Source organism: Chrysemys picta, chromosome 4 (assembly GCF_011386835.1).
Source record: "Chrysemys picta bellii isolate R12L10 chromosome 4, ASM1138683v2, whole genome shotgun sequence".
NCBI lineage: Eukaryota > Metazoa > Chordata > Testudines > Emydidae > Chrysemys > Chrysemys picta.
In genome coordinates this window covers 153,802,299-153,829,525 of record NC_088794.1, presented here as the reverse complement: position 1 = coordinate 153,829,525, position 27,227 = coordinate 153,802,299, and the positions used below count along the sequence as shown (strand labels likewise).

General features: G+C 44.6%; 1 long non-coding RNA gene across 1 annotated transcript in view; it reads right to left on the bottom strand.

Moving 5' to 3' along the window:
• Positions 1-20,336, bottom strand: part of LOC135982766 (uncharacterized) — a 31,061-nt gene extending 10,725 nt beyond the window's left edge. The window contains exons 1-2 of the long non-coding RNA XR_010600318.1: positions 20,212-20,336; positions 19,237-19,389 (exon numbers count right to left, since the gene is read on the bottom strand). This is a non-coding gene — a long non-coding RNA (uncharacterized LOC135982766). The remainder of the gene's footprint in view (positions 1-19,236; positions 19,390-20,211) is intronic.
• Positions 20,337-27,227: the final 6,891 nt, after the last annotated feature.

The following is a 27,227-nucleotide window of genomic DNA, read 5'->3' as shown; positions in this document are numbered from 1 at the left end:
CTATTACAGCCACGGGTACTGACTTCATGCCACCAGATCATAAAGGCAATGATATGCAAACCAACAAGGACTTTGAACTTTCCCAATTGTTACACTTTCTTTCAGAAATAATCTTGTGGTGAACCTATTTGAAAATTAAAATGTTCAAAATCAGTTAAGAAATATAAGGCTAATTGTCATAAAAATGGGATTTGTAGAACGTTAGCCTGCTGTGCAAGACATGTAAATTCTCTACTTGAATAGTTTATAAAGGACATTTTATGGTACATGTGTTTTCTTTAGTATAAAAAGAGACATGGGGTAAAATCTTCAAAAGCAACTTTTCCAAGAAGTCCCATTATTATTAGTGTTTATTTTTTTGTATTGTTGTAGCACCGAGGAGCGCTAGTCATGGACCAGGACTCTACAAACACATTGATTTTTCAATGGGAGGGAGGCACTTTATGCAAATTTTGGAGGTAACATTTACAATATCTGAATAAATCGTCATATTTGAAGAGCCCGATTCTGCCACTGTGAACATGGCTGAACGAGGCCCCGGTGAGAAGGGTACCACAAACATATGGGTATAATTCATTAAGCCTTACATCATCCTTTATACAATACGCATCACTCACTAAGCCTACAGCAAACGTGTGAACTGCAGTTGCAAAGTATGAAAGAGTTTTCAGATCATTCCGGGCTCTAAAGCACTGCTTCATTATACTGCTGCTCGAGTGGATTGTACCATTGCCGGGGTATGAACATTGGAACATTTAACTTGTTGTTAAATTATTTATAGCATTTAAGCAACATTGCCCTCCAAACCATGGGCAAGTGAGCCACAGGCACTAAAAAGATACGTTAAAAATATGTAAAGAAACAAAAAATATTTGGCATCGAAAAGGAATGCGGAGGCTTTCATTGCAATGCAAGCATCTTACTGCTTAGGTAGCTACTGATCACAAAGCTGAATGTGCATTGACCCACGGAGTTACAGGCAGGAGGAAAAAACAAATCAAAGCTGACAACTGTGAATATGCAGCGTAGCTGTAGCCATGTCAGTCCCAGGATGTCAGAGACAAGGTGGGGGAGGGAATATCTTTTATTGGACCAACTTCTGTTGGTGAGAGAGACGAGCTTTCCAGCCAGACCTGAAGAAGAGCTCGGCGTGGCTCGAAAGCTTGTCTCTCTCACCAACAGAATCTGGTCCAGTAAAAGATATTCCCTCACCTGCCTTGTTCCTAACTCTGAATGTCATTTGTCCACACTGAATAGCACAAGATTCATTTACTCAAAACATTTAAAACCCAATGGAAGTGACCCAAGGAATCAATTGCAAAATATAAACAATAGCATCATCTTGAACTCACGGCATCGCAGACAACTATATATTTATTTTAACCCTTGACCTAGGTGTCTAATTAGGCTTCTAAATCAGTGAACTGACGTGTTAGCACCCACCAGCTCCTGCTAAATCGCTGGAGGCTTCAGAGCTCTCAGCAGCTCTGAAAATCGGGTCACTAAGGAACTAGATTTACAAAGGGGACTTAGGTACCTAACTGCCACTCTAGGCAACTAAGTCCACTGGCATTCACAAAACCCCGGCTCAGCCACTGCCGGGCCTTGTAAACACCTTGTAAAGTTCCTAGGCAACTAGGTTACCCTGGTAAAGTCCACTAGCCCCTACGTTTGTGCTGCCGGGCATGCAGCTATCTAAATCCTGATACTGCCACGCCGCTCAGTGCCTAACTCACACCTAAGCCCTGGTGGGATTCACAGACTAGGCTATCCCCTGCCTATCTCACCTGGGGGACCTGAGCCGGTGGGGTGCACAGAAGTGAGCCCAGAGCAGCCGTGGTGGTCCCTTTATACCCAATCATGCCATAGTTAGCGCACTCACCCTGATGGTGGGAGACCAGGGTTCCAATCCCACATGGCCTGATTCAGAGCAGTCCTCGTGGATCCCAGTGAGTGTCCCAAGCAAGGGGTATAGGGTGTTCTGGAGTCAGGGGCTCTCAGTCTCTTCTGTCGAAGCTGTTCCACTTCCAGCATTCACTGAGCAAGAATGACGCTGCAGCCCAGGGCTCGGTGCACTCACCCGCTCCAAGGCACAAGTGTTTATACACAGTGGAACAGCTTCAGCGGAAGAGGGTCTGACCCCAGCGTACAGTGGTGAGATGAGGGGTCAGTGCCCTCGTCGTGACTGTGTGTGGCCTTTGGAGGACAGAGGCGATAACAAGACTCTCTTCTGGAAATGACACTAAGATAATGATGGGCTTTGGTGGGTGTTGCGGTTTAGCTGGTTCTGTTGCACCACCCCTGGCCACATGTAGTCTGTCCAATGGTGTCATGCTCTGAGCACAGGTGAAGAAAGGTGTTTCTGTGTTGGTAGTGCCAGAGCTCCCCTTTGGCACGTCGACTTCTTCTACTTCCACATTGCAAGGTCTCCTGAGAGGCTTCCCAGAACACTCTGGAACTCCCGAGTGTGTTATTGCAAACTCTGCTGTGCCCTCTCCAGGGAGGGGGCAAGGACCAGGGGAATTTCCTTGGCCAGTTTGTTCCTGTCGCAGTCTCCCTCAGACACACTTTGGATGCAGATAACCCCAGGTCCCCTTGCCCATCTGCCACGACTTGATTCTCTAAGGCCATTTTCTCTCCTATTCAAGCCCTACAGTTAAAACTGGTTTTAAATTATTCTCTTCACCTTAGAATTTCCGAAGTAACACCCTGCACACCAGCCGTGGGCAGCCAGCAGGGTCCTCTGAAATTCTCTCCTCATGCGCCTCCGGCTTGCTGTGCCCTTCTCCCCACCCCACTCTGTTAGGCCTTTTGCTCTGCCCCGTTCCTATATGCTACACAGCCTTAGCAGGGCGACCCCAACCCACGCCATCTTGCCCATCCCTAACCCTCCTCTGCCCAGTTTCCTCCACCCATCACCTGTGCTTCGTATCATGCAAGAAGTGCACTCCTCCCACACTGCAGCCCTAGCCCCTGCTCCAGCCCTGGGCAGCTGTCGCTCAGCTCCACTGTCCCTCGGAAACCACCACACCCATAAGGGCCTAGGGTCAGATTTGCAATGACATTTTCAGAGCTTGCAGAATCATTAGCAATGTGAAATGCCTCTAAATATTTTACTCCCTTATTATGCCAAGCCTCAGCCCCTTGAAGAAATGTGCTCTGTTGATATACATTATTATGATGACCTTCATCTATGAAGGTCATCAAAAATGACAGAAAATTACAAATACACTTAGCTGACTTAATAAGCCAATTCTGCAGAGGGTCACACTAGATACTTTGTTATTTGTGACCTTGAGCTTCTAATTTCTTAACTGATAATGAGATGTAACCTACACATTTTACAGCCAAGAGTGTGGTAATAGAGAGAGATTCTTTTCACCTCAAGAAGCTTTGCTCTAATTTAATACATAACAAGCAGAAAATGATCTTGGTTGATACACCTTCCCAGCATCCTAGTATTTTTCCAGTAATAGTGCAATGAACAATCAAATAGATATAGCTTCTTATTTCTTTTTCTTAAACACAAACAAAAAAAAGACACCTACTTCAGAAATTGTAGCTAATAACTGTAGTGAAGGGCTAGGGGGATAGTGCTAACATAGCCAGATAGGTCTGGTTATCTTATAAGATTAGAACCAGGACTAATCTTCACCTTTCTCAAATCTCATCCCTTTTAATGGTTTGGATAGCTTATACAAATACCTTTTGTTCACATAGAATATCAAGGTTGGAAGGAACCTCAGGAAGTCATCTAGTCCAACCCCCTGCTTAAAGTAGGACCAATCCCCAGACAGATTTTTGCTCCAGATCTATAAATGCCCCCCTCAAGGATTGAGCTCACAACCCTGAGTTTAGTAGGCCAATACTCAAACCACAGAGCGATCCCTCCCTCCTGAAATGCCACTGGCTGTGTAGGGCATCCTGCTTCAAGAAACTAGCAGGACAGACTCCATTGTTTTCTGCCTCAGTAGTTTGCTCTTTTTTCTCTCTGCTGCCTCCCAGCCACTGCCGTGTTGCCAATGCCAGCGCTGTGGAGAATGTGCCCAACTCTACATTTTGCTAGTGGGAGAGGTGGAGTTGTGTGTACCCGGCAGGAGCAGCAGGGCACATTGCGTGAAGGTGGATTGAGATGGGTTTGAAGAACCATGGTGCAGCCACATTTGCAATGGCCAAACAACATGTGCAAACCAGACAAATGTGTATGCAAAATGGTGAGTTAGGTGCAGTAGTAGTTGAGCTGGTCAAAAAAGGCATTGACTAAACATTGTGGCAAATTTGTGTTTGTCATTTTTTGTGTTGCCAAATCTTTCTCTTAGAAATAAAAATAAGTATGAAAAATTGTGTCTAAGGTTTTTGATTTTTCCCTTACTCCTACCTTTTTACTCCCCCCTCCCTATGGGAAGGAAGGAAGTGAAGGAAAAATACCTTAAAAAGTGTTAAAACTTGGTTTATTTTTTTCACTAAAAAGGTCAATTTGATTTTTGGCCAGTTCTACCAAGCAGTAATTTCTGTGCACATTAACCCAGATTCTGCATGCACTCACAGTCATTGTTCCCACACATATTGGTTTCAATGTCTTGGTTGGGAGCTGTTGAGAAAGGCATTAATTTGGCAACAAGTAACACGACAGCAGCTGCCTTACAAACAGTATTCAGGTCTCAGTGTTGAGGAAAGTAACTCTCTTTCCTTCTCTTACAGAGTGCATGTCCATCAGAGCAAGTACAGGCATTTTCTTCTTATGAAGTGAAATAATCTTTCAGTGTTTATCATCCCTAAGTTAGTGAGAGGCCAGAGAGGTTTGCTCTATGTCTGAATGTGTATATCCAAATATGTGCATTGGTGGGGCTGGCCTGCACCAAATCTGCAAACAGTTTCAGAGTAACCCACTACTAGGATTAGGATACCCCTCTGAGGACAGTATGGCGCTAGCCTCCTCATTTGCCAGGGGTATTTCTCCAAAAGCTGGGCTTCTGCGAAAGACTTACAGGTAGCTTCCCCAACTGAGCTGAAAGATGCCATTTTCCAGGACTGCTTGGATGTTATATATATCACCACCTAGTTGTTTCTGGTAGTACTGAGAATGTGCGAGGTATTGTATGAATTCACAGAAGGAAAACCAGAAGGGACCATTCATCATCTTCCAGTCTTGATCTGAAGACAAGAGATGCTTTCCTTGGAAGATCGTTCCAATGGCTAACCGGCCTCGCTGTTAAAAACGTGTGCCTAATTTCAAATTTGAATTTTTCTGGGTTTAACATCCAGCAACAGGTTCTTGTTCTGCCTTTCTCCACTGGATTAAAGAGTCCTTTCATACCCAGTGTTTTTTCCAGTGAAGGAATTTATTTACTGTAATGGAGTCACTGATCAATCTTCCTTTTTGATAAGCTAAGCAGATGGAGCTCTTTAAGTCTCTCACCGTGAGGAATTTTCTCCAGCCTTCAAATAATTGTTGTGCCTGTTCTCTGCATCCTCTCCAGTATTTCAACATCCTTCCTAAAATATAGATACCAGAACTGGACACAGTATTCCAGTGTACACAGGTGAAAACCTCCCTCACTGCTCCTCACCACTCTTCTGTTTATACACCCGAGTGCAGGAGCTGGCACGTGGCCATGTCACAAATTACTTATGGATGGATGAATCCAGGTGTATTTGGAGAGAGGGGCTAGTTCTGTATGTGTATTTCTGCAATTGTCTCCTTTTGTTAACAAATCCATATTCAGGTTATTACAATTCACTGCTGATAATGGCATTTTGACAGGGACTCAGAATTGGATTCTCTGAGACTAATGAGAGGATGTTTATTTGTTTTGCTTTTCTCTTTTCCAACTTACAGTACTTTGAACATAACCACTTCAAAATATGTCTCTACTAGTTTGAGTAGGACAGTTAGGCCACAAAGTTATGCTAATCTTGCTGATTTTCCAAATGCCATGATTTTGATGTTACCGCTTTTATACAGCTGTCTCAGCTAATAGTCACACAATTCTCTCTAGTCCCTGAGTTACTCTGATTGTGTTCCATCACCCTCTTGAGTTTCATCCATTTCTACCAGCCTGTTCTCCAGATAAGTTGTTGTTAGGGCCTACATATTTTGGCCAAAATAGTTTCATTAGTTTGCAAAAATCCCTCATTTGCCATACAGAGGGAACAGTTCTTTCTCCAGCTGGAACCTGACTCCTGACACACAGCAATAAAGAAAAAATCTACTTAGTACATAACTGGATAAACTGATTTATTCACCTGTTGAAAACTATCATCATAAGTACATGAAGTGGTCTGAAACACTGACTGACAAAAGTAGTGCATTTTTGGACCACGAGTTAAGTAATTGGCAACATAGGGATCAGGATTTGGAAAGTAAAACACTGTTTCATAATATCAAAAGCTGGGAACAGTGTGTGTCTGATTCAATTATAATTTCAATGTATGGTGCTTTGAGAGCCCAATCTTTTGGATATTTAGGAATATGTTCTTATAACAAAGGACCATGAGATCTATTTACTCATACACTCTGCCATTAACTAGGTTAACGGCCCTTTTTAAACAATTCTGCTTGTATAACATCACTGCTCTTTGTGTCTCCTATGAACTTTAACGCCATCTCTTTGTACCCTGATTTCCACACACTGATACCAGTGGACACCTTCTTCCTCCAAACAATTAATAGGGAACAGTTTAAATGGCTGCCTTAGCCCTCTGTCTGCTAAATCAATCAGAATAATGTGTTTTTGGAGAATAACCAACTACAGAAGAGGTAAAGTTGTGCCTGGCTTGATACTAGGAAGGGAGAGGATTTAAAATAAGTGACTTGCCAAAGCTTTATGCCTCAAATTTCAAAAGCCTTTCCCATAGACGAACGAGTCCTACACATTGCTGGGAAGGCATTAGCCTGGGGGCCAGGCAATCTCTGTCCACTTCCCATCTTTGCCACAAACAGCTTTGGGCAAGTCACTTGATCCCTGTCTGCCTTATTTCCCTATCTGTAAATGAGAATAAACCATACTCTCTCTGTCCTGAGCTTCGTTTGCGTTGACTGTAAGGTCTTCATAGCAGGGAAGACAGCCGCTGACAGAAAGGGGCCCTGATCTTAGCCTCTAGCTGCTACTCTAATCCAAATAATGCTTTTCCAGCTAGGACTCTTTTTAAGCACTCAGCCAGTGCCTGGTACATTGCTGATTGATGCCATGGATAAAACGACTTAAGAAGCATTTTTATTAACTTATTAATAACTTTCCATAACTAGCAAACGATCTGGACGTCTGCTCCAGTCAGCCACTGACTAAGTATTTGTATTACTTGGGCTGCGGTGATATTTGAGGAGACAAGTGATTTGGAGTTTTCCCTCTGCCCGACTCTGGTACTCAGAGTTCTCGTTCCACTGACGGCTTCACCTGTTGCAGTCTCTTTCCGACAGATGTTGACTAAGAATTCAGCGAGTTAACGCTTCTCTCCCAAGCTCAAGTCACTCCCCATTACGGGGCCTGGTGGTTGGTGAAAGCTATAAACCATCTACCCAGCACATCCGACGCGTGAGCTTTGAAAGGCTCTGCTATTGCCAAGCGATCGAGCTCAGCTGCAAAATGCCATTCTTTCAGCTGCTCAGCTTCCAGCTGCCAAAAGCAAGGCTTTGCATCTGTCACTGCCTTCCTGTCGCTCTACGCTCAAGTCCAAATGCCATTTGAGAGCATCATAATCCACAATAAATGCCCTGGAGAAAACTGCATTTGAAAGTCATAATTCAGCAAAACTTCATTTCAACTTGCAAACGGTAGTTATAATTGCCTTGCCAGATGAACGGTTCCGGAAGCAGAGGGACAGTAATGTCAGAGATGAAGGCTTGACATGGGTCCTTGGTTCTGCCCCTAGTTGGTCGTGTTGACGGCACGCATGAGAAGACTTAAGCATAACCAGCCCACAGATCTCAACACACTAACGCTATCAGCTTGAAACAAGTCTCCTAAGCAGTCTAGGCCTTTCTGCAGCCCAACCAAAACTTTGTCACTGATAAAATGGCTATAAGGGAGTTACAGTAATTCAAATGAACTACTGGTCTTCAGTTAGAAGATGATTATTGATAGCCATGGCAAAGTGAGGGGGAACCCTTCTGGTGACATCTTGGCTGACACAGGAACAATCCAGTTATTTTAATAAGATAGTTTGAGGGAGCTGTAGTGTATGAACAGCACTACAAATGCAATAACAAACAATACTAATTATTATTATTTCCTGCTAGCCTCACCAGTACTAGCTGGGAGTGGTTTGCAGGCATCAAGACAAGGTGCTTGTGCTGGTGTGATGGAGGAGGGGAGACAACAGCGGGATGAAGAGGTGAATGATATGGTCAGAACGATGAGCCAGGAAGATGATTCAATCACTAGTGGTTAGAATGGACCTGAGTGGGGCAATATGGCTAACATCAAGACCTGAGAGGAGGAAATTATGGTAGTTAAGCTTGAGATGAGACCTGAACAAAAGCCTTGGCAGCATGGACAGACAGCAAAGGCCAAATCTTAGACAGATTATGTAGTTGTAAGAGGCAAGAACTGGACCTGGACCGGATAAATGGATCTAAAAAAATGGCCAAGTCAGGGTTGATGCCCAGATAAAGGGCTTGAATGTCTGGGATGACAGTAAGGTTGGGGTTGTTCAGTGATTGAGAAAGTGGGAAGGGTCTTAAAAAAAAAGAACATTGTAGCACTGAAACATCAGAATTCTCAAAAAACATGATGTTCAAGTTCTTATACACTTTGCACTGGAAGGAGACTTTTTAAATTCAAAATACTATAAGAACAATATTGCTATTAGGAATATAAACCAAGAACGGTGATCATAATGGATGAACTAGTGAAGAAGCAGATTGTGGCAGGGAGAGAAAAATAACTTTGTAGTTTTAAAATGTTAGCCTTCTACTCCTAGCCATGTAAGACAGATTATACTGAGTCTAGAGGAGATTGAAAATATTACCGTAATTTATTTCTGTCTCCAAGGTCTTAAGCAAACTGAGATTTTAACAAAAACATGATATATAAATATCAACTCCTTGTTAAAAGGGTGTGTAAACGTCTCTCTTCCCGTGTCCTTGAGCTGATGGATCAGCTGCTCAGTTTGTTTTTCAGATGTGCTTTCACTTCGGTCTTCACAGATTCAGTGTTTTGAAGACTTTATTTTTAATGTAAGCTGCCTTGGCCCAATGCTTTCATCTCAAGCAAAAATGATGAAGCAGAACCTGTTCAGATTTCGGTTATGATACCATGGAGTGTTGTCCCACTTACAAAACAGCTGGTCATGTCATTGTTTCTAAAAGTTCCCCTATGCACCAACACAGGCAGCTTTTGCTCTCTGCTCAGAGCCAGACTACATTTCACTCAAATGTATAAACTTAAAACCACTGTGTCAATGTATAATGTTCGTTGCTAACCCAAAACATCACCAGATCACCTCCAACATACAGAGCTACCTCTCCCACCCGCTTTGTTCTGCAGTGCCCAGACACTGCAGCATGGTATGACTGCCAGACATAGGAATCACCATAGGAAATGATATTTGGAAGATAGCTAAAATAGACCATAAGAAGATGGATGCAATATGTCCTAGGCCTCTTTAAAATGTAGATGTGCCTAGGATTTGGGGAGGAGAGGAGATAAAGTTTCCCCATAAATTTAAATCATATCTGTTCCAAAACAGAGATTAATATCCCTTTCCATTGATTCAGGCAGGCATTTCCTGTGGGACTGCTCCTAAGAGGACACTTCTCTTGTGGATCATGGCCTCCTACCTAAGACACAGTCAATAGCTAAGAACTGTCAGCTTCCCAAATGCAGAACTCATAGCCATGGAAACCACCCCTGCAGAGTTCAGTGCAGCATGACTCCTGCCAGAGCCTTCAAGACAACTGCACAATCCACTAAGTTAACTTAGCTTTCCCACCAATCAAACCATACAAACTACCTATTCAGGATATGATGGGGAGAGACAGCAATTAGATCCATTCTGGATCTGACAGTTATGTAGTATTCTCAGATATCACAGTGATGATTGTGATATCTATTGCTGGGCAGACAGAAACAGGCACTAGCACAACCAACTTCTGATAAACTCCTTGGAACCAGTTGTACTAACAGCTGCATGGAACCTTGCAGATAATCTTCCTGTCAAAGAATTCTCTGGGCTTACCATGGTAATGGTTTGGACACACAAAACAAAGCACTCAAAGCATTGTTTCCAACATTAAAGTGGTAGGTACATGTTTATACGGGCAACCTACTTGCAGAGCAATTTTGCCAGTGAGATCTGGTATGCTTGAAGTCCATCTAAAAACAGTTAACTCTTAATACAATTCGTATAGAGTATTTTTTGAGTATTTTGCCTCCAGAAAGTAGCTTTTAGTTGTGAAACCTTCAGTAAAATGAAGTGCAACTGTTATGGAACCTACATATGCAAAAGAGACTAACCAAGGACTTGCATTTGATATGTGACAGACACATATATCAGGTATATTTGACATAAGGCAAAATTGAATGCTTTCACTACCCTAAGAAATATATACAGTTCCTGATGTAAAGCCCACTGACATCAGTAAAAATGCTCCCATAATGTTGGTGGGCGTGGGATCAAGCCCACCTTGCCTGTTAAAGGCATGCCAAACAGTTATATGTGTGTTTTCATACATTGCAAGACAGTAGGTCTGATCAAAATAAAAAAGGCCTTCCGAGACAAAACAACTTCTGTGTCATCTTGTCCTTCTCTTAAATCCAAACCAGTTTCTGGCTCCTTCAGCCATGTCTACCACCCACTCCCACTTTAATAAGACTTAGAACAGCTAAGGATGTTAAGTAGCTAAATCATGAGTGTCTGCCTCTTCTCCCCACGGCTTGCAAGCTAATCCAATGCTGCAGAACCATCATTTCATGAACCTCCTCCAGGGGAACTGGAAGTGCTGTTTATATTTACATGAATATGGACCATAATAGCTGGACTAGCCTATCCATTGTTATTTTGTAAGGCACTACGACTTTTAAACAGTAGCTTGTATTAATATTACAGATTCGCTTTTCAGATCCCAACTGGTGATCTGAATGCCTTGCATGTACTAACCCTTGAAAGTAATCATAATTAATAATAATAAAAATGGGGCATAGAACTTAGGCTCAGATCCATAAAAGGACTTGCTGTGTTGCAACACCTAACTTTTTGATGCCTTGAAAATTGCTGGATCCCCAAAGTCTGAGTTACACAGGTAGGCTCCCTACTCAATTCATGAGGAGAGGTAGGCACCTAAGAATGTGATCCACAAAATCTAGCACAGTACGTGAGGAGCAGTGTCAGGTAGCTAAGGACAGAGGCATGTCCTAAGTCCTGCCTCTCTCAGGACCGCACCTAGATCTACTTGTGATCCATGGCCAAGAACCGATCTCCTGGAGTCAGGCAGCGGACACCCAGGTATCCCCACATGAGGAGTCCCCTAACCATGGGGTTATTCTCATTCTCTCTTGTGCATCCAATGACTATTTGAGTATTTAGACAAAAGTAGAACAGCTACAACCGGAGCGCCTGAGAGCACCCCAGACCAGTGTATCCCATAGCCCCATGGTTAGGGCACTCTCCTGAATGGTGGCAGACCCTGGTTCATACTCTTACCCCATCAGGCAAAATGGAACCCAGATCTCCCACATCTCAGCTGAGTGCTCTAACCACGGGGCTAAAAGTCATCCCAGGGACACACCAGCACCACCTTCCCCTGGATTTTGAATGGGCCCCAATCTGGTAGGCAGAAACACCTCTCTCATCCCAGCCTGAGGATCACCCTGGGGCTTTGGCATGAGCCAGGGCTTTGTATCCCCAGTGTCAGGCACCCTGTGCATGAGCACAGAGACAGATGCAGGAGCGAAGGGAACTTTACAGCAAAAGTTTAGATGCCGAGTGAGTTTAGGTGCCTACAGAGTTGTGTGGATTGTAGTTGTGCCTAAATCCTTTTGTGGTTCTGGGCTTTATTGCCCACCTCACTGAAAACTTTCCCCTGTAAATGAAACTGGAACAGTAAATCCTGAGAGGAATATCAAACATGCAATAACGAGCATGCAAATGTTAGTAAGATCAGAGAGGCCACTCCAGAAGCACTGGTTTCTCAACATTTCATTCAGAAGGCAGCTTAGCTTTTCCCCCCATTACCTGCTTAATTAAGAAACACCAACTCTCTAATAATTTCAGCCTTCTGATTTCAGTGTATATGCATCTTTGCAAAGAGAGATCAGTCACATTCCAAAGTGCTGCTTTCAGAGAGCTCTATTAAGTTAAAAGAACAGGAGTACTTGTGGCACCTTAGAGACTAACAAATTTATTAGAGCATAAGCTTTCGTGGACTACAGCCCACTTCTTCGGATGCATATAGAGTGAAACATATATTGAGGAGATATATATACACACATACAGAGAGCATGAACAGGTGGGAGTTGTCTTACCAACTCTGAGAGGCCAATTAAGTAAGAGAAAAAAAACTTCTGAAGTGATAATCAAGCTAGCCCAGTACAGACAGTTTGATAAGAAGTGTGAGAATACTTACAAGGGGAGATAGATAGGGGAATGGCTCAGCCATTCCCAGTCCTTATTCAATCCTGAGTTGATTGTATCTAGTTTGCATATCAATTCCAGCTCAGCAGTCTCTCGTTGGAGTCTGTTTTTGAAGTTTTTCTGTTGTAAAATAGCCACCCGCAGGTCTGTCATAGAATGACCAGACAGGTTAAAGTGTTCTCCCACTGGTTTTTGAGTATTATGATTCCTGATGTCAGATACTCTATATGCATCCGAAGAAGTGGGCTGTAGTCCACGAAAGCTTATGCTCTAATAAATTTGTTAGTCTCTAAGGTGCCACAAGTACTCCTGTTCTTTTTGAGGATACAGACTAACACGGCTGCTACTCTGAAATCTATTAAGTTATTCATTCTTTAAGACGGGGGAATTTGTAGTCATGGTATTTGGGACAGTTTTTGCAATCAGAGCACCAAAATGCCATGGAAGCACACACCATATGCAACAAACCATAGCCAGGAAGAGTGTTTCTTCAGTGATAAAGCCAAATCCAGCATCTCTCTCAGATAAGACTCTGCCTGGTCTTGCTGGAGTTTTGCATAAGTATTCATGGCTGGTCTAGCCCAGGTCATAAAAGCAGGTTTCTGAGCAATCCTGGGTGCACTGAGGTATGGCATTCAATATTGATTACATTTTGCACAATACACTAATCAAACGGTAATCATACATATGTTCTAAGATCTCATCACCAGGCAGGGCCACGAGGGAGATACTTTGAGCATCTTTGTTTGTTCATCTGTGGTGATGTGAAGAAAGAGTTCTGGCTACAGTGAATGAGCCTCCGTTAGATTGATCTTTCTACTTGGGAGTCTGACTTTGACCCTCAACACATCCTTCACACCAGCAGTAATTCCCAGTCGATCATCTCAGATATACAATTATGATTCCCCAACAACACTAGACCCTCCACATCCCTCAGATGTCTAACACAGAGATGAAATTATTTAAGTATTCTACACCCTATTCCACGCACTGTCTGCTACAGGGATAATAAGTTCCTTCTACACAGTTCTGCAAGGATAAACAACTGGTTTACTGTAGTCATAATTTTCACCAAGAAGCTGCACGTTGACAGTTCACACAAAGTATGTGTGACTTCACAGAGTGTTCAGAGGAGCTTTAGTACGTTCTGCACACAATCTACTTACTAAATGCAAAAACTAATTTACATTCAATGCACTGTTAAATTAGACCCGTGAAGCACAAAGGAGTCAGAAAGGGAGAAAATTAAGGCTGACCATGTAATACAGGGCTCCTCCTCACTCTGACAACCTGAGACATAGGTGATCATGCCATTTACTACAGAATGCAGCATTGCATTTAAAATGAGCCCAGTACATGCTGGGCGGCTCTCCAGGGGTGTAGTCAATGCCATGGTATGCTCCACACTATGGTGTCGTAGGACCCAGTTCTGAGTGTGAATCTGGAACTGAGGGGAGTTATGCCAGCACAGAGGTGATGCAAGGTCGCAAGCAGACCCTCAATGTCAGATTTAAGTATTCCCAGTTACCCAGAGCATTAACATTCAGCTCCCCCAGGCCTTGCTTGTTCAAGGTGAAGTCATTGGCCTCTCAAGCGTACAGGGTCAACAAATCCAGACCGGGTTTGTTCTCATTAGTTGCATGGAAACCTGCAGGATTCACTCACCGAGATCAATCCCCAAACTAAACCTCTCCCAGCAACCCCTTTGCCCCTTCACAACCGTACTTTGCAGTCTGCTAGGCAGGTCAACATCCTTATTGCCCTTTCTGCTCCGTTGCGATGTCAAACCACCCCTTTGCCAAGGTCTTACTTCTTCCCTTGGGCCGTGTAATGCAGCCTCTATTCATGTGAAGTTCTCAGATACATGCTTGCATCTAATTCTATAGAAAATAAGTGTTTTGTGCTATCTGAGCAAGCCTGCAATTACTGAATTAGTGAGTGTAGCGCCGTAGCATAATGCAAATGCCCAGCGGGAAAATTAAGATTGTGGGCTGTCACAGTTCCCAATTTCTTAGTGTCCTTAGGGCTAGATTCACAAAGGGATTTAGGAGTCTAATGTGACAGACCAACATTGGCTGAGGCCAACATTTAGGTGCCACTGAGATCACAAATCCCCCCCCGCTCAGCCTCCACCTCCCCTGCAAGCACCTAAAGTCCCCTCTGTACCTAAATCTCTGCAGCCAACTAAGTCCCAACACCACCAAACTGCTCAGCCCCTCGCTCACACCTAAGCATCAGCAGGGTTCTCAAAGTAGGGGTTCCCTACCTCTCTTGCCTGCAGGCCCTGAGCTGGTAGGCAGTCTCGGAGCACGCCTAGCCACACTGAAGACAGCCGAGCAGTGGGCAGTGAGGGTGGGGGCCACGTCTCCCCAATAGTTTAGCTAACTCGGGCCTGGGGATTTCAGTAGGCACATAAAAGTTGGGTGTTGCAGTGCTGAGTATAGCAACGCCCAAGTCCCTTTGTGCATCCAGTCCGCAGTTCTTTGCATGTCATTTATTCCTGCTCTAACTGTCACAACGCTGTTATTTTGAGCACTTTTATCAAAAAGCGCTGAGAGGTGCCTATCGATGAAGGGAAATTGGATTTGCCAACAAAATAGCTGGTCTATTGCTCCACATAAATGTTTCCCCACTTCTCTTAACCATACCTCAACCATAAAGTTTACTACTGTCACACATGGCCAGTCAAGATGTGGAAAAGGTGTGTTTTGTTGCATGTCAGACCTTCATTTATCATTAATGGCTTTAAAACATAAATCTCACTGTGTGAATTAACTAAAATAATTAAAAATACTGACAAGGAAATTCCATCACATGCAGCCACAAACTCTCCCCACCACATGGGTCCCTGGACACACAAGTCAGCTCAGAACGCTACAAAAGAAACTGTTATCCTCTAGGGGGACCAGCCCCGAGATGGGGATTTGACACATTCTTTGAGAGAGGTTTTTATAACTCTGCTAGACAGCAGGAGAATATTGGCTATCAGGGACCTGGGGTATTATTTCTGGCCGTAGGATGGGAGTGTGGGGAAGCAATCCCAGCTAGGCCAACCAACACACACAAAGTAGTCAGTCAGTGAGAAAAGCTGTGTGGCGAAACTTGTGTTTGCCACATTAGATGTGGGTTCTATTCCCGGCTCTGCACAAAATGATCTTGTGCGGTCTCTATTCATGCATTTGTAAAATGGGGTGGGCTAATCACTGACTGCCTTCTAGGGTTGGGATACAAGGCCTTGCTTGGGAATAAGGGATGTGAAGTGCGTGGAAATATTAACCAGAGGTGAGCCTTGACTTTATAGTCTCCTGACTCAGTTCCCTTTCTCCCAGGATACAGGTTACGTGACACACACAGAATCCGAATTTAACAAATTCATGAGTTTGATAATCCCTGTCACTAGCTAATACAATACAGGTATAGCTCTCAAAGTGCTTTCAAAAGGTGGGTAATTAATTCCATTTTGCAGATGGGGAAAAGAGCCACAAAGAGGTTAAACAATTTACCCAAGGTCACAGAGCAAGCCATACGCAGATCTAGGAATAAAGCCCAGGTCTCCCAAAGAATTTCTATTACGCTGCTCCCCCTCACTGGACCACCTTGTCTCCTTCAAGCCATTAGAGGATGAGGATAGTCTAAAATCACCCCTTATACTACTAGTTTGAACTTTTCTTACTCTCCCTTATTTAAAGGATATCATTATCTCTCCACTTGCTGCCTATTTTGCTATTTGCATCCTTCTGTTCATTTACTAGTCACATCTTTTTTTCACGTCTTTAACACACAATTACCTCCACTGTATTCTCCAATTACAGGGATATTTAAGCTTTTTCTCTAACAAGCTAAAAAAAGAAACCCTTTCTCTTGCCAAAAAAGAAACATGTACCTAGTTATCCCAGAAGATATTTTGTTCCTCTCGGTGACTCGGATTGGGAGTTTACATAATGGAATCCATCTGCTTTTTCTGCAGACAGCTTGATCTTCTGTTTTTCACAACATTGCTGACCTTTGCTCTCTTGCCTTTTCTAGCTCTTGTTCTAATTTGCTTTTGAGTTCCCTTCTCTATACATCTAAATGTATTTTTATTTTCCACACAGAGGGAAAAGCCTTCCGAGTGGAAATGTCATAGCTAGGGGTCTCATTTTTAGCAAGGTTGTTTTCTTCCACTCTTTGATTCTCATATAATGATCGAGAGTCAAACTTCCAAATTTTCTTTTTAAGGCCCAAAATATTGTAGATATTCTCCTCCTTTTTAACAGCCCACCCAGCAATGTTAGGTGGCTGAGTTTCTGAAGCATGCCAGGATCAGATTGTAACTTTGAACAACAACAATGACGTGCCTAGGACTGTGTTGCTGTACTGACCAATAGATTGTTGCGGTCAAGCTAAATAAATAAAATAAAATAAAAGACAAAGCTCCAAAAACAACATTAACTCAGCTGCATTGCTCATATGTAGCATTTTTTATTCCCCCCCCCCAATACAAACCACAATGAAGATAAGGGGGAAGCTCCCACTTTAGCCAGTGAGCTTTGGATCGGGCCCATAATGTCGATATTGACAGGTATTTATTTTATAAAGCTTAACTTTTGTATTTCTTGACTTCTAAGACCAAATCTTAAATTAGGTAATTAGATGAAAAAGACAGACACACCAATACACTTAGGTATAACCTTCAAATGGAATAATACTCCTAATGATACTAACTAATAGGCCTATACAGTTAAAAGCACCAGACCAGAAATCTAAGGGATACCAAATATCATTTCAGTCAACCGAAGAAACACCTACCTTGCTCTACATACCAAAGCACAAAGCAAAACAAATCTGAACTTTCGAGATAGGAGGGTGTGATCCTAAAGAGAACAGTAAGTATAGTCCCCTGAGGACAGGCCAACCTCTGTCCTTAAACATTCCAGTGAAACTGCATTGCCCATGCAACGACGTCCAAGGTTGATGAAATACGTAACAGGTCTAAGGCAAACAACCTCAATAAAAATGAATAAGAACATTAGTAATGCCATTCAAGGCAGCCTCTGTAATATGGCCTTATTAAAATCTAGTCTGGAACATCCTATAAAGCTCGCAATGAACCAGAGGAGCTACCTTTCCAATTTATGATTTGGAAATGCTAACAGAGATTGGACACTAGTAAAACAACGACCCTGGGTGAAGCAGACATCTTCAGTACAACTTTGACAGGAGATTTCAGTTTCTTCAAACTTGGGCTACTACCAAAAATCATAAGAAATTTGGACGTTAATTATCAACCTCAGACAGACTCCTGTATTTTGCCAAGTATTATGATTTCTGGGGAAATTAATGGGAGTGAAATCTTTTTGAAAAGTGAGGAAAAGGAATCTCCAGCTACTTATATTTCTGAATGTAACTGAACACGGGATTCACTCACAGCTTTGCCCATCTGACTGGTAGCCGCATCCTCAGAGTCGTTAGCTAGTGAAATAGTAACAATGAGAGCGCGGTGAAAACTTAGCACAGGTCTCAGATAGAAGCCAGACATGCCATAGCCAATCCCCTCCTTGTGCCGCGAAGTGCACGAGGAACTATGCCTGCGGGAGGGTCAACTTTGCTTCCAATTGGCCAGCCAGGAGGATGAGGGGAACTGATTGGCTCCCCTCTCAATGTAAAGCCTCCCCAGGCATCTGGGGGCCATCTTGCCATGTTGCTGCCCTCTCCCCCGCCCCGCGGCTGGGGGGTACCGAGCTGTGCTTGCAGGATTCAGGGTGGCTGACTCTGTGCCGGGTTGGGGATCAGGAAGGGACTTTTCTGCTGGGATAAACTGGCAGGGACTGGAGGGTTTTCGCCTTCCTGGCAGCATGGTGGAGGCCCAGCTCCGGTCCGGAGGGGGAAGAATAGGAACACGAACATTAGGAGTAACAAGGGAACGTTGAGTTCATCACCACTTCTGGCTGGTGTCCCATGCGGATAGAGGCTCCCAAGGCCAGCTCCCAGAGGGGAATGGGGCCTGGGATCTGGCTGGGGGGCCTTGGCCATAAGGGGAAAGGGAGACCTGGACCTTGGCAGACTGAGGTCCCCTGGTGCCTGGCAGGGACAGGGCGAGAGGAGTCAGCAGTGAGCTGGGCTCAGGCTGAGGAGGGTCTAGCCGAGGTATCGGTTACATGGCGAGGGACTTGTCTGGCTTTAAGATTAAGTTAGATAAGTTTATGGAGGGAATGGTTTAATGGTAAAACATAGTTGTCAAGGAAAACCAAGCAATGGTAGGTAAATAGCATAATGGCTAAAAGGGGTCAGGATGGAGACTCTTGCCTATATGCTCGGGGTCTTACTGATCGCCATATTTGGGGTCGGGAAGGAATTTTCCTCCAGGGCAGATTGGCTGAGCCTCTGGAGGTTTTTCGCCTTCCTCCGCAGCATGGGGCAGGGATCTCTAGCAGGAGGGTCTCTGCCGATTGAGGTCACTAATAACAGGATTGGGGACTTCAGCAGCAGAGTCCAGGGAAAGGGCGGGGACGGTTTTATGGCCTGCAGCGGCAGGGGGTCAGACCAGATGATCATAATGGTCCCTTCTGACCTTAAAGTCTATGAGCCTGTAACCCCGCACGGGGCCCAGTTAAATGGCTGGTGTGTGAGGGGGGTGGGCACATGGCATTCTTCCCCAGTGTTAAGTTGTGGCCAGTTGCTTACCTCTGTCTCTGTGTCTGTCATTCACCTGTGTGTCCAGATCAGCAGGAGTTTAATTGTGGGAATGTCACGCAGGCAAGTATTCCTATTCACCTCGATGGCCCTCTGACCCCATATGTCCTCACCAGCCTGAAGAAGGGTTCCACGACTTAAACCCTAGGGGGAAAGGAGAAGCTCACCTCACTACGCAATGCTGGGTAACAGGGCAGCCGGTTTGTCCTTACGCGAGATTGGTCTCCAAGCCATTATTTATTCATTTCGGCTCACAATATCCCTGTTAGCGAGGGAAGCAAAATGGCCTCCCCTATTTCATTGCACTGCTGCCCCATTTTACAGAGGGGGAACATAGGCGCAGAGAGGTGAAACAATTTACTTAAGGTCACAGAGGGAGGCCGTGGCAGAGCTAGAAATTGAGACCAGAATTCCTGAGTCCCACTCCAGAGCCTCTCTCTCTTTTCTTAATAACCACCAATGATCGTTTGTCTATTTAACACTGAAACTGGAAGAGTGAGATGATTTTTACGTGTCCCCAACCTCAGCATCCCACATATCAGCCAAACAGACAGAACGTACTTATGCCCTTCCTCACACTAATCCCTCCTCCCATCCCGGCAAAAATATATTATGTGACAAATACACATCTCATCTGTGCTCTCTTTTCTGTCCCTTTTATTGTAAAGGACAGCAGTCTAGTAGTGTCCACATTGGATATTCTGAGCACAAACGGTCACCCTGGCTTCTGCCCTGATTAAAACAATGATCTGTGGGGTTAGGAATGTTTCAGGACACACTGATGTGAAGTCAGTTTCCCTCCCATACCAGCTACAACAGGAATTGGGATCTGAGCTGTTGCTGTGCAGAGGGCTTGGTGAGGCAAAACTACTTCCCAGGGCCAATGAGCACAGGTTATGTGTAATTCTCCACCCACTTTTGCTATGCCAGGCAGTTGGCAAACAACTACTGTGCCCCCTCACTGACCCATCCCTGGCCGTGCTTCATGCCGGAGTAATCTGAAGGCTTCTTTGGGAAGAATGGCTTCTGCACCACAGGAAACTTTCTCCCTTATTGAACAGGTCCCACACCCAAACCAAAGCAGCAGAGCTGGGGAAACACAAATTAAGAGCCAATTAATAAATATCCTGCATGCTTGGAAACCTTACGTGCTGCAAATGGATTGTGCAAAATTATGCATGAAACATGGCATTACTTATTGAAGAGAAACTGCTTATTTCATTCCACTGTATCGCATACAAATAATTTGCAATCAATAGCAGGAAAGGAATAATCTATGGAACTGGGAGAAAGGAAATTTCATGAAGAAGCTCGTTGATGAATGCGAAGTGGCAAACAGATGAGTAACATTTCTGGAGCTATAAAGGCATGAAAGCAACGGAGGGTCCTGTGGCACCTTTAAGACTAACAGAAGTACTGGGAGCATAAGCTTTCGTGGGTAAGAACCTCACTTTTTCAGATGCAAGACAGGCTTGCATCTGAAGAAGTGAGGTTCTTACCCACGAAAGCTTATGCTCCCAATACTTCTGTTAGTCTTAAAGGTGCCACAGGACCCTCTGTTGCTTTTTACAGATTCAGACTAACACGGCTACCCCTCTGATAAAGGAATGAAAGTAACAGAACCGGGTGTGTGTGGAAGAGCTACATACCACACTAGCTAGGAGAAGCCTCCAGCGGGCCAAGGAGACCGGCCACCTCAACAACAGAGGGGACCCATCTGCCAACTGATCACCCACAATGACCATCTCCCCATGCAACCAACCCACAGCCAGAGGCCACTCATCTGCCTGCTGTGAGGAAGAGTATGGGAGCCCCGGGAGAGATGTGAGTGACATGCTGGGGAGCAGGAGCAGGGTGGACTGGTATGTACAGGAACATATGGAAGGGTTGGATATGTTCAGTGAAGGGAAGAGTAGAAATTGATGGATGGTTATTTTTAGAGGAGGGGGAGGTATGGAGAAGAGTATTTGACCTAGGGAACATCACCAAATGGGGCTGGACATTGCTTTTTGAGGGACCTGCCTGTTAAAATTCTGGCAGCGAACCAGACATTCCTAGTTAAGTTCTTGCTGCCATTGGAGGTTTTCAGAATCCTCTGGCTTCAGCCACCGCAGCCATAACTCTCAATTCCACAGTTCAATAACTCGTAAGTTACACAATAAAACTATTTTGATCATTTAGAATATCTAAAACACTAATAGTCAAACCGGCGTTTCCCTCTGCTCCCTACGAAGCATCCATAACTGCTAATTTAATCAACTGCTTCATTCCTAAATTAGAATCAGTGGCAGGCGTGTTTCTAGGAGGTTTGTGCCATATGAATGTGTCAGTTTCCATTGCAGAAATGAAAGGATTCATAGCAGTAGCAACTCAAAGTGAAAAGAGTATTGAACAAAAAGCCTTTGTCTGCAGGGTATAAAACATGCTGGTGCAAGCTACAAACTTACGCAAAGGGGCAGTTCAGGGAGGATTTACAGTAAACTTATCTCCTTCACCTTTGCTTTGAATTAACCACCTTCCCTTTCATTTATAACAAGGCATTTAATAGAAAAGGTACTTTCATGGCACTTTGTTCCCTCACCTTGGATTACTTTACACATAAAGACTGACTTAGGGACAAAGGTGGGCAGGCAGTGGGAGAAGAGGCCGGTGAAGTTAATTTACTGTGGTGTGCCTATATCATCACATACAAAGCAGCTACCGTTCAGTCAGCTACCGGACAGCCAAACGGTCATCCAACATTGACTCTTGTTCGATCCATCTCACCACTTTTATCAGATCTTATTGGAAACGGTCATTCTTCAGTAATAAAGCACCGTAAGTGAAACGGTATGGGGACTGCTCTGCTCAGAGGAAATATATTGAACTATTTACCCAGGAAGAGACTTTGTAAAGAGGGTGACTTGTAAATCACAGAATCCCCCATTCTAGAAGTTATGGCTCCAGCTCCGGAAAGCACGAAAGCATGATTAACTTTAAGGCTAAGGAAATGAATCACATGCCTAAGTGCTGTGCTGCATCAGAGCCTAGGCCAATATAGATCTGAATTCAAACGTCTGGGCCTGTAAAGCATGGGGCAGCACGATGACACATACTCCTTTAGCTCCTTACGCAGCATTCATAATATGAAGGCACCCGAAGGAAACAGGGGGATCCAGATAACTGTGTTTACAGATGATATGCCACATGTAAGCGGGGGAATGGTCCCGCTATTGTGCGGAACTTTCCTGGCTTATACAGTACCCCGGTGAAGTGGGCTAGCGAAGGGATCTGAGTCCTCGCTCCCACTTCCTGTACCCAGAGGCCTGACCTCGAGGGCTCCCCTTCCACTGTCGTGTGTGGCAGAGTCCTCGTAACCCTGACAAGGCTGGGCCCTGGATTCCTGGGGGGCTCGACCCCCAACCTTGCCGTGGTCACTTAGGGCAGGGGCTAGGGTGTTTCCATTCCGGGATGCTCTCTCTGCACTGAGCACTTCCCTGACCCACTGATCATCACATACAGTTCAAAGCAAATACAATTTATTAAACCGCAATCAGTTTAAAAAAATAAGGAAAACTGGGAAAGGTGAAAGGAAAACCCGTCACCCCGCTCTGTGGCCCGGGGACGTCACAACCAGCATCTCCGGGATGCCAGGGAAGTTCAGTCGGTTTCTCACACTTCCCAGGCCCCTGCCCAGGCCCTGGCTGCGCTGCAGAGACGCTGTGGGTTGGACACTTGCTCTGGCGGTGACCCCACGCTCTCAGGCTGTAGGTGGCAGGACCCTTCTTCCCAGCGTTGTCCCCGCCCCATCAGGGTTACGATCCCCCTCCAAGTCTGGCCTGCAGGGATTCTTGGCTGGGGCGTCTTCCTGGGCTGGGCCACTGCCCAGGGTCTCCCTCACTCTCCCCAGCTGCTCCCCGCACCCGGCTCCGGACGGCTCCAGCCCCAGCTCCAGCCCACCTCTCGGCCGCAGCACGGCTGCTACTCAGCCTCCAGCTCCCTGGGCGGCTTCTCTGGCCTCTCTGGCTCTGGCCCGGCTCTGCTCCCAGCAGCTCAGCTCGGGCCCCTGCTCTCTCCTTAGCTCGGCCCCACTCTGTCTGACCCAGGCAATTCTAGCTCCCATGGAGGGTGGGACCCCCCTCACCCCCTGTCAATCAGGCTGACCTGGAGCATTGGCCTCTCCCCATTGTTCCTGGGAACTGTCAGTCTCAGGGTCCTGATTTCCCATCGACCCTCCCCCTTTCTTTTTGGACTGTGAGCTAGCCACCAAAACACCCCCACCGAGTTTTAGTGAGGGGCCAACAGTCCCCTTACACATGCAAGGCCTAGCTATATGGATACACTGCAGCTCCAGCAGGCTTCGGGAAGTTTCTAGAACATAGAAGACCATGAGGGCCACTATTTAAAAGAATACTACCCGATTCCTATCCATCACATCCTTCTTCTCTGTCTCCGTCCACCAAAGTGTTTGTGGGACTAGGGTTTTGTTGTAGAACCCTGGGCAAAACACTTACACTCCATGATTCTTATTTCCACATGTAAAATGGAGATCCCTCCTTTTCACTCACCCTTTGTCTGTCCTGCCTATTTAAGCTGTAAGCTCGTTGAGACAGTGTCTATTGTGGGGATGTACAACACTTAGGAGAATGGGGCTTCTAGGTTCTACTCCACAACAAGTAATGACAAATAGGACGCAAGGCCATTGGCAAGCACTGTTTTATTCCTTGCACATAGTATATCTTCTTTATATAAATCTTGTCTGGAGAGAGCTGGCAGAATGACAAAATTAATACAGGATGTGAAAAAGACACGTATGAACCTCACCAGCCACACCTCCCTGCCCACTAACGACAGCTGCATGTAGCCACCTTCGTGAGTGTTTGCACATGAAAATTACTCTTCTTCCACCAGCATAGGCTGCTTTTCATTCTTGCATAAACAAAACAACATTTCATTTCACAGTGACATTTTTTCCCTAAACTGGTGGCTACCTACAAACGGAGACAATACAAACCCCAAAAGCTTCAGAGGGAATAAATAGAACAGGGCAATTACTGAGTGATCCATCCATTCCTGCAAGTACTTTTGTGAGGGGGTTTTGTTGTTTCAGTATTTCATAATAGGAGCTGGACAAACAATTGACATCAGCCCATTTAAAAGGATTTTTTTAGATGTTGAAAGTATTAGCCATTCAAACCATTGCTGAATAGTACTTAAATGCAAAGGATCCTGACATTTTGTGAATTTAATTTAATCCCATTCTACAAAGAACCAATTATAGTTACATCATTATGTATAATAACCATGCCTGGAATCTCACTCTCACCAACCGTGAAAAGATATTATTCAGAAATCTTTCCCTGTGGTTAGATTCGTTCAACCTCTGTGCCCCAACCCCTTCACCTCTGGGCACAAAATAATAGAAGAAGAGTGTCCTCATTCCCCTGTACAGATTTGTGGACAACATAACACAAAAAGAAGAGAGACTTTAAAGAAATGAGATTATGTGCCAGTATGAAAACATAGAAAAGATGTTTTCAATGTATTACATACAGGAAATAATTTGCATTAAATCAGAGCACTAGCGAATAAATGGAGAACCGTTATAAGCTAGCATAACAGGAACACATCCAAAGACAGCTGTCCTGTTAGAGTACAAGGCATTCTTTGAAAATTTCAACCTGAGAATTTCAAACAGTGGTAAGTGGGGAGCAGATATAAATAAAAACTTCTTATGCAGTATTAACTATACAGTCATTTCCATTCCCAATGTCATGTACCCCAGTACGGAAAACACAGAACCAAACTCAGTCCACCTACAATGGATAAGGTTAAAAAAAATCCTTCTGGTACTGAAGATAACCACTAGATATTATTTGTTTACCTTAACAACCACTATACTCTAGGTGCTCTCCAGACACCCGAGGAAAGACAGTCTTTGTTCCCCTTTAAGGACAGGCAGCCACTCACTACACAAGGGGCTTGCCTCTAAGACAGGGACTCCCAAATGTTTTGCTGCTATGACCCCATTAAAAATGTATATTCCCTCCTGGAACCCCAGACAGTGAAGAGGACACCATTTTGTAGAGCAAAATGGTGTCCTCCACATAGCGTGACCTCGCAAGCATCATACACGTGAGGTCACGCCACATGGGGGATGCAATTTTGTAGAGCAAAATGTTGTCCTTCATGCATCGTGACCTCGTACACACTGTACATGTGATGTCATGCTGCGCAGAGCAAAATGGCATCCTCCACACACCAGGGATTGCCGCAACCCCCATCTGCTGATGGAGCGACCTTATTTGGGGTCACAAGCCACAAACTGGGAACCGCTGCTCTAAAACACTATCAACATCCTTCAGAAATTCCACAACATTAACAACGTCCCACATAACTCTGTCCTTGCCACCCTGGATGTCATCTCCCTATACACCAACATCCCTCACCACGATGGCATCAAATACGTAAAAGATAAAGAACATGTGGAAATCCACCACAAACCCATCACCAAACTCATCCATTTCATCCTCACCCACAACAACTTTACATTTAACAACAAACATTTTATCCAAACCCTGGGCACATCCATGGCTCCTAGGATGGCTCCCCAACATGCCAACCTCTTCATGGGCCACCTCAAGGAAGATTTTTTGAAAAAATGCACCATGAAACCAATGATACACCTGAGATATATTGATAATATTTTCATCCTCTGGACAGATGACCTAAATTCCCTCTTTGATTTCCACCACAACTTTAACGACATTAAACTCTCTCTAGAACACTCCCACACCAGAATCAAATTCCTGAACATCACCATCAGCTTCAACAATGGAACGCTACAGGCAAATATATACAAGAAACCCGTGGATCGCTACACTTACCTTCACAGATGATGTAACCTCCACAAACACACCAAGAAATCTGTTATCTACAGCCAGGCACTCAGATATCTAAGAACATGCTCTGAGGAGAAAGGCTGGGATACTCGCCTGAACACAATTAAAATGGCCTTCATCAAACAAGGACACTCCACCAGAGAAATAGATTGCATCATTTAATGGGCCACCTAAACACCCTGGGAAAACCTGATTCAATGCAGCAAAAAACCCTCCAACTGCATGTTACCTGGGTTTCTTTCAACCCAAAGCTCTTGGTAACTTTTACTTTGTGTGAGGTGGTGTCAGGAAATAAATCAGGGGAGACACGGCCATCTGACTGATAGATGGCTGGCACAAACAGGACAACACAAGAGTTCTTTCACTTAAAGCTAAACTTTACTTAATATATGGAGATATACCTATCTCACAGAACTGGAAGGGACCCTGAGACGTCACTGAGTCAAGCCCCCTGCCTTCACTAGCAGGACCAAGGACTGATTTTCTCCCAGATCCCTAAGTGGCCCCCTCAAGGATTGAGCTCACAGCCCTGGATTTAGCAGGCCAATGCTCAAACCACTGAGCTATCCATCCCCCCCTTAGTCTCACACAATTACACACGTCCACATCAGGTTAGTAAAACACCCCCAACCCTCGATAATTACCGAAGCTGAGCATGTTTTTTGGCTGGGAACGGACTGGCTATGGGGCAGTTCTGCAGAAAAGGACCTGGGGATTACTGTGGATGAGAAGCTGGATATGTGTCAACAGTGTGTCCTTGTTGCCAAGAAGACTAACACCATATTGGGCTGTATTAGTAGGAGCATTGCCAGCAGATCGAGGGAAGTGATTATTCCCCTCTATTCGGCACTGGTGAGGCCACATCTAGGGTACTATATCCAGTTTCCCCCACACACACACACTACAGAAGGGATGTGGACAAATTGGAGATAGTCCAGTGGAGGTCAACAAAAATGATTAGGGGGCTGGGATACATGACTTATGAGGAGAGAAGTTGACGGTACTGGGGTTATTTAGTCTGCAGAAGAGAAAAGTGAGGGGGGATTTGATAGCAGCCTTCAACCACCTGAAGGGTTCCAAAGAGGATGGAGCTTGGCTGTT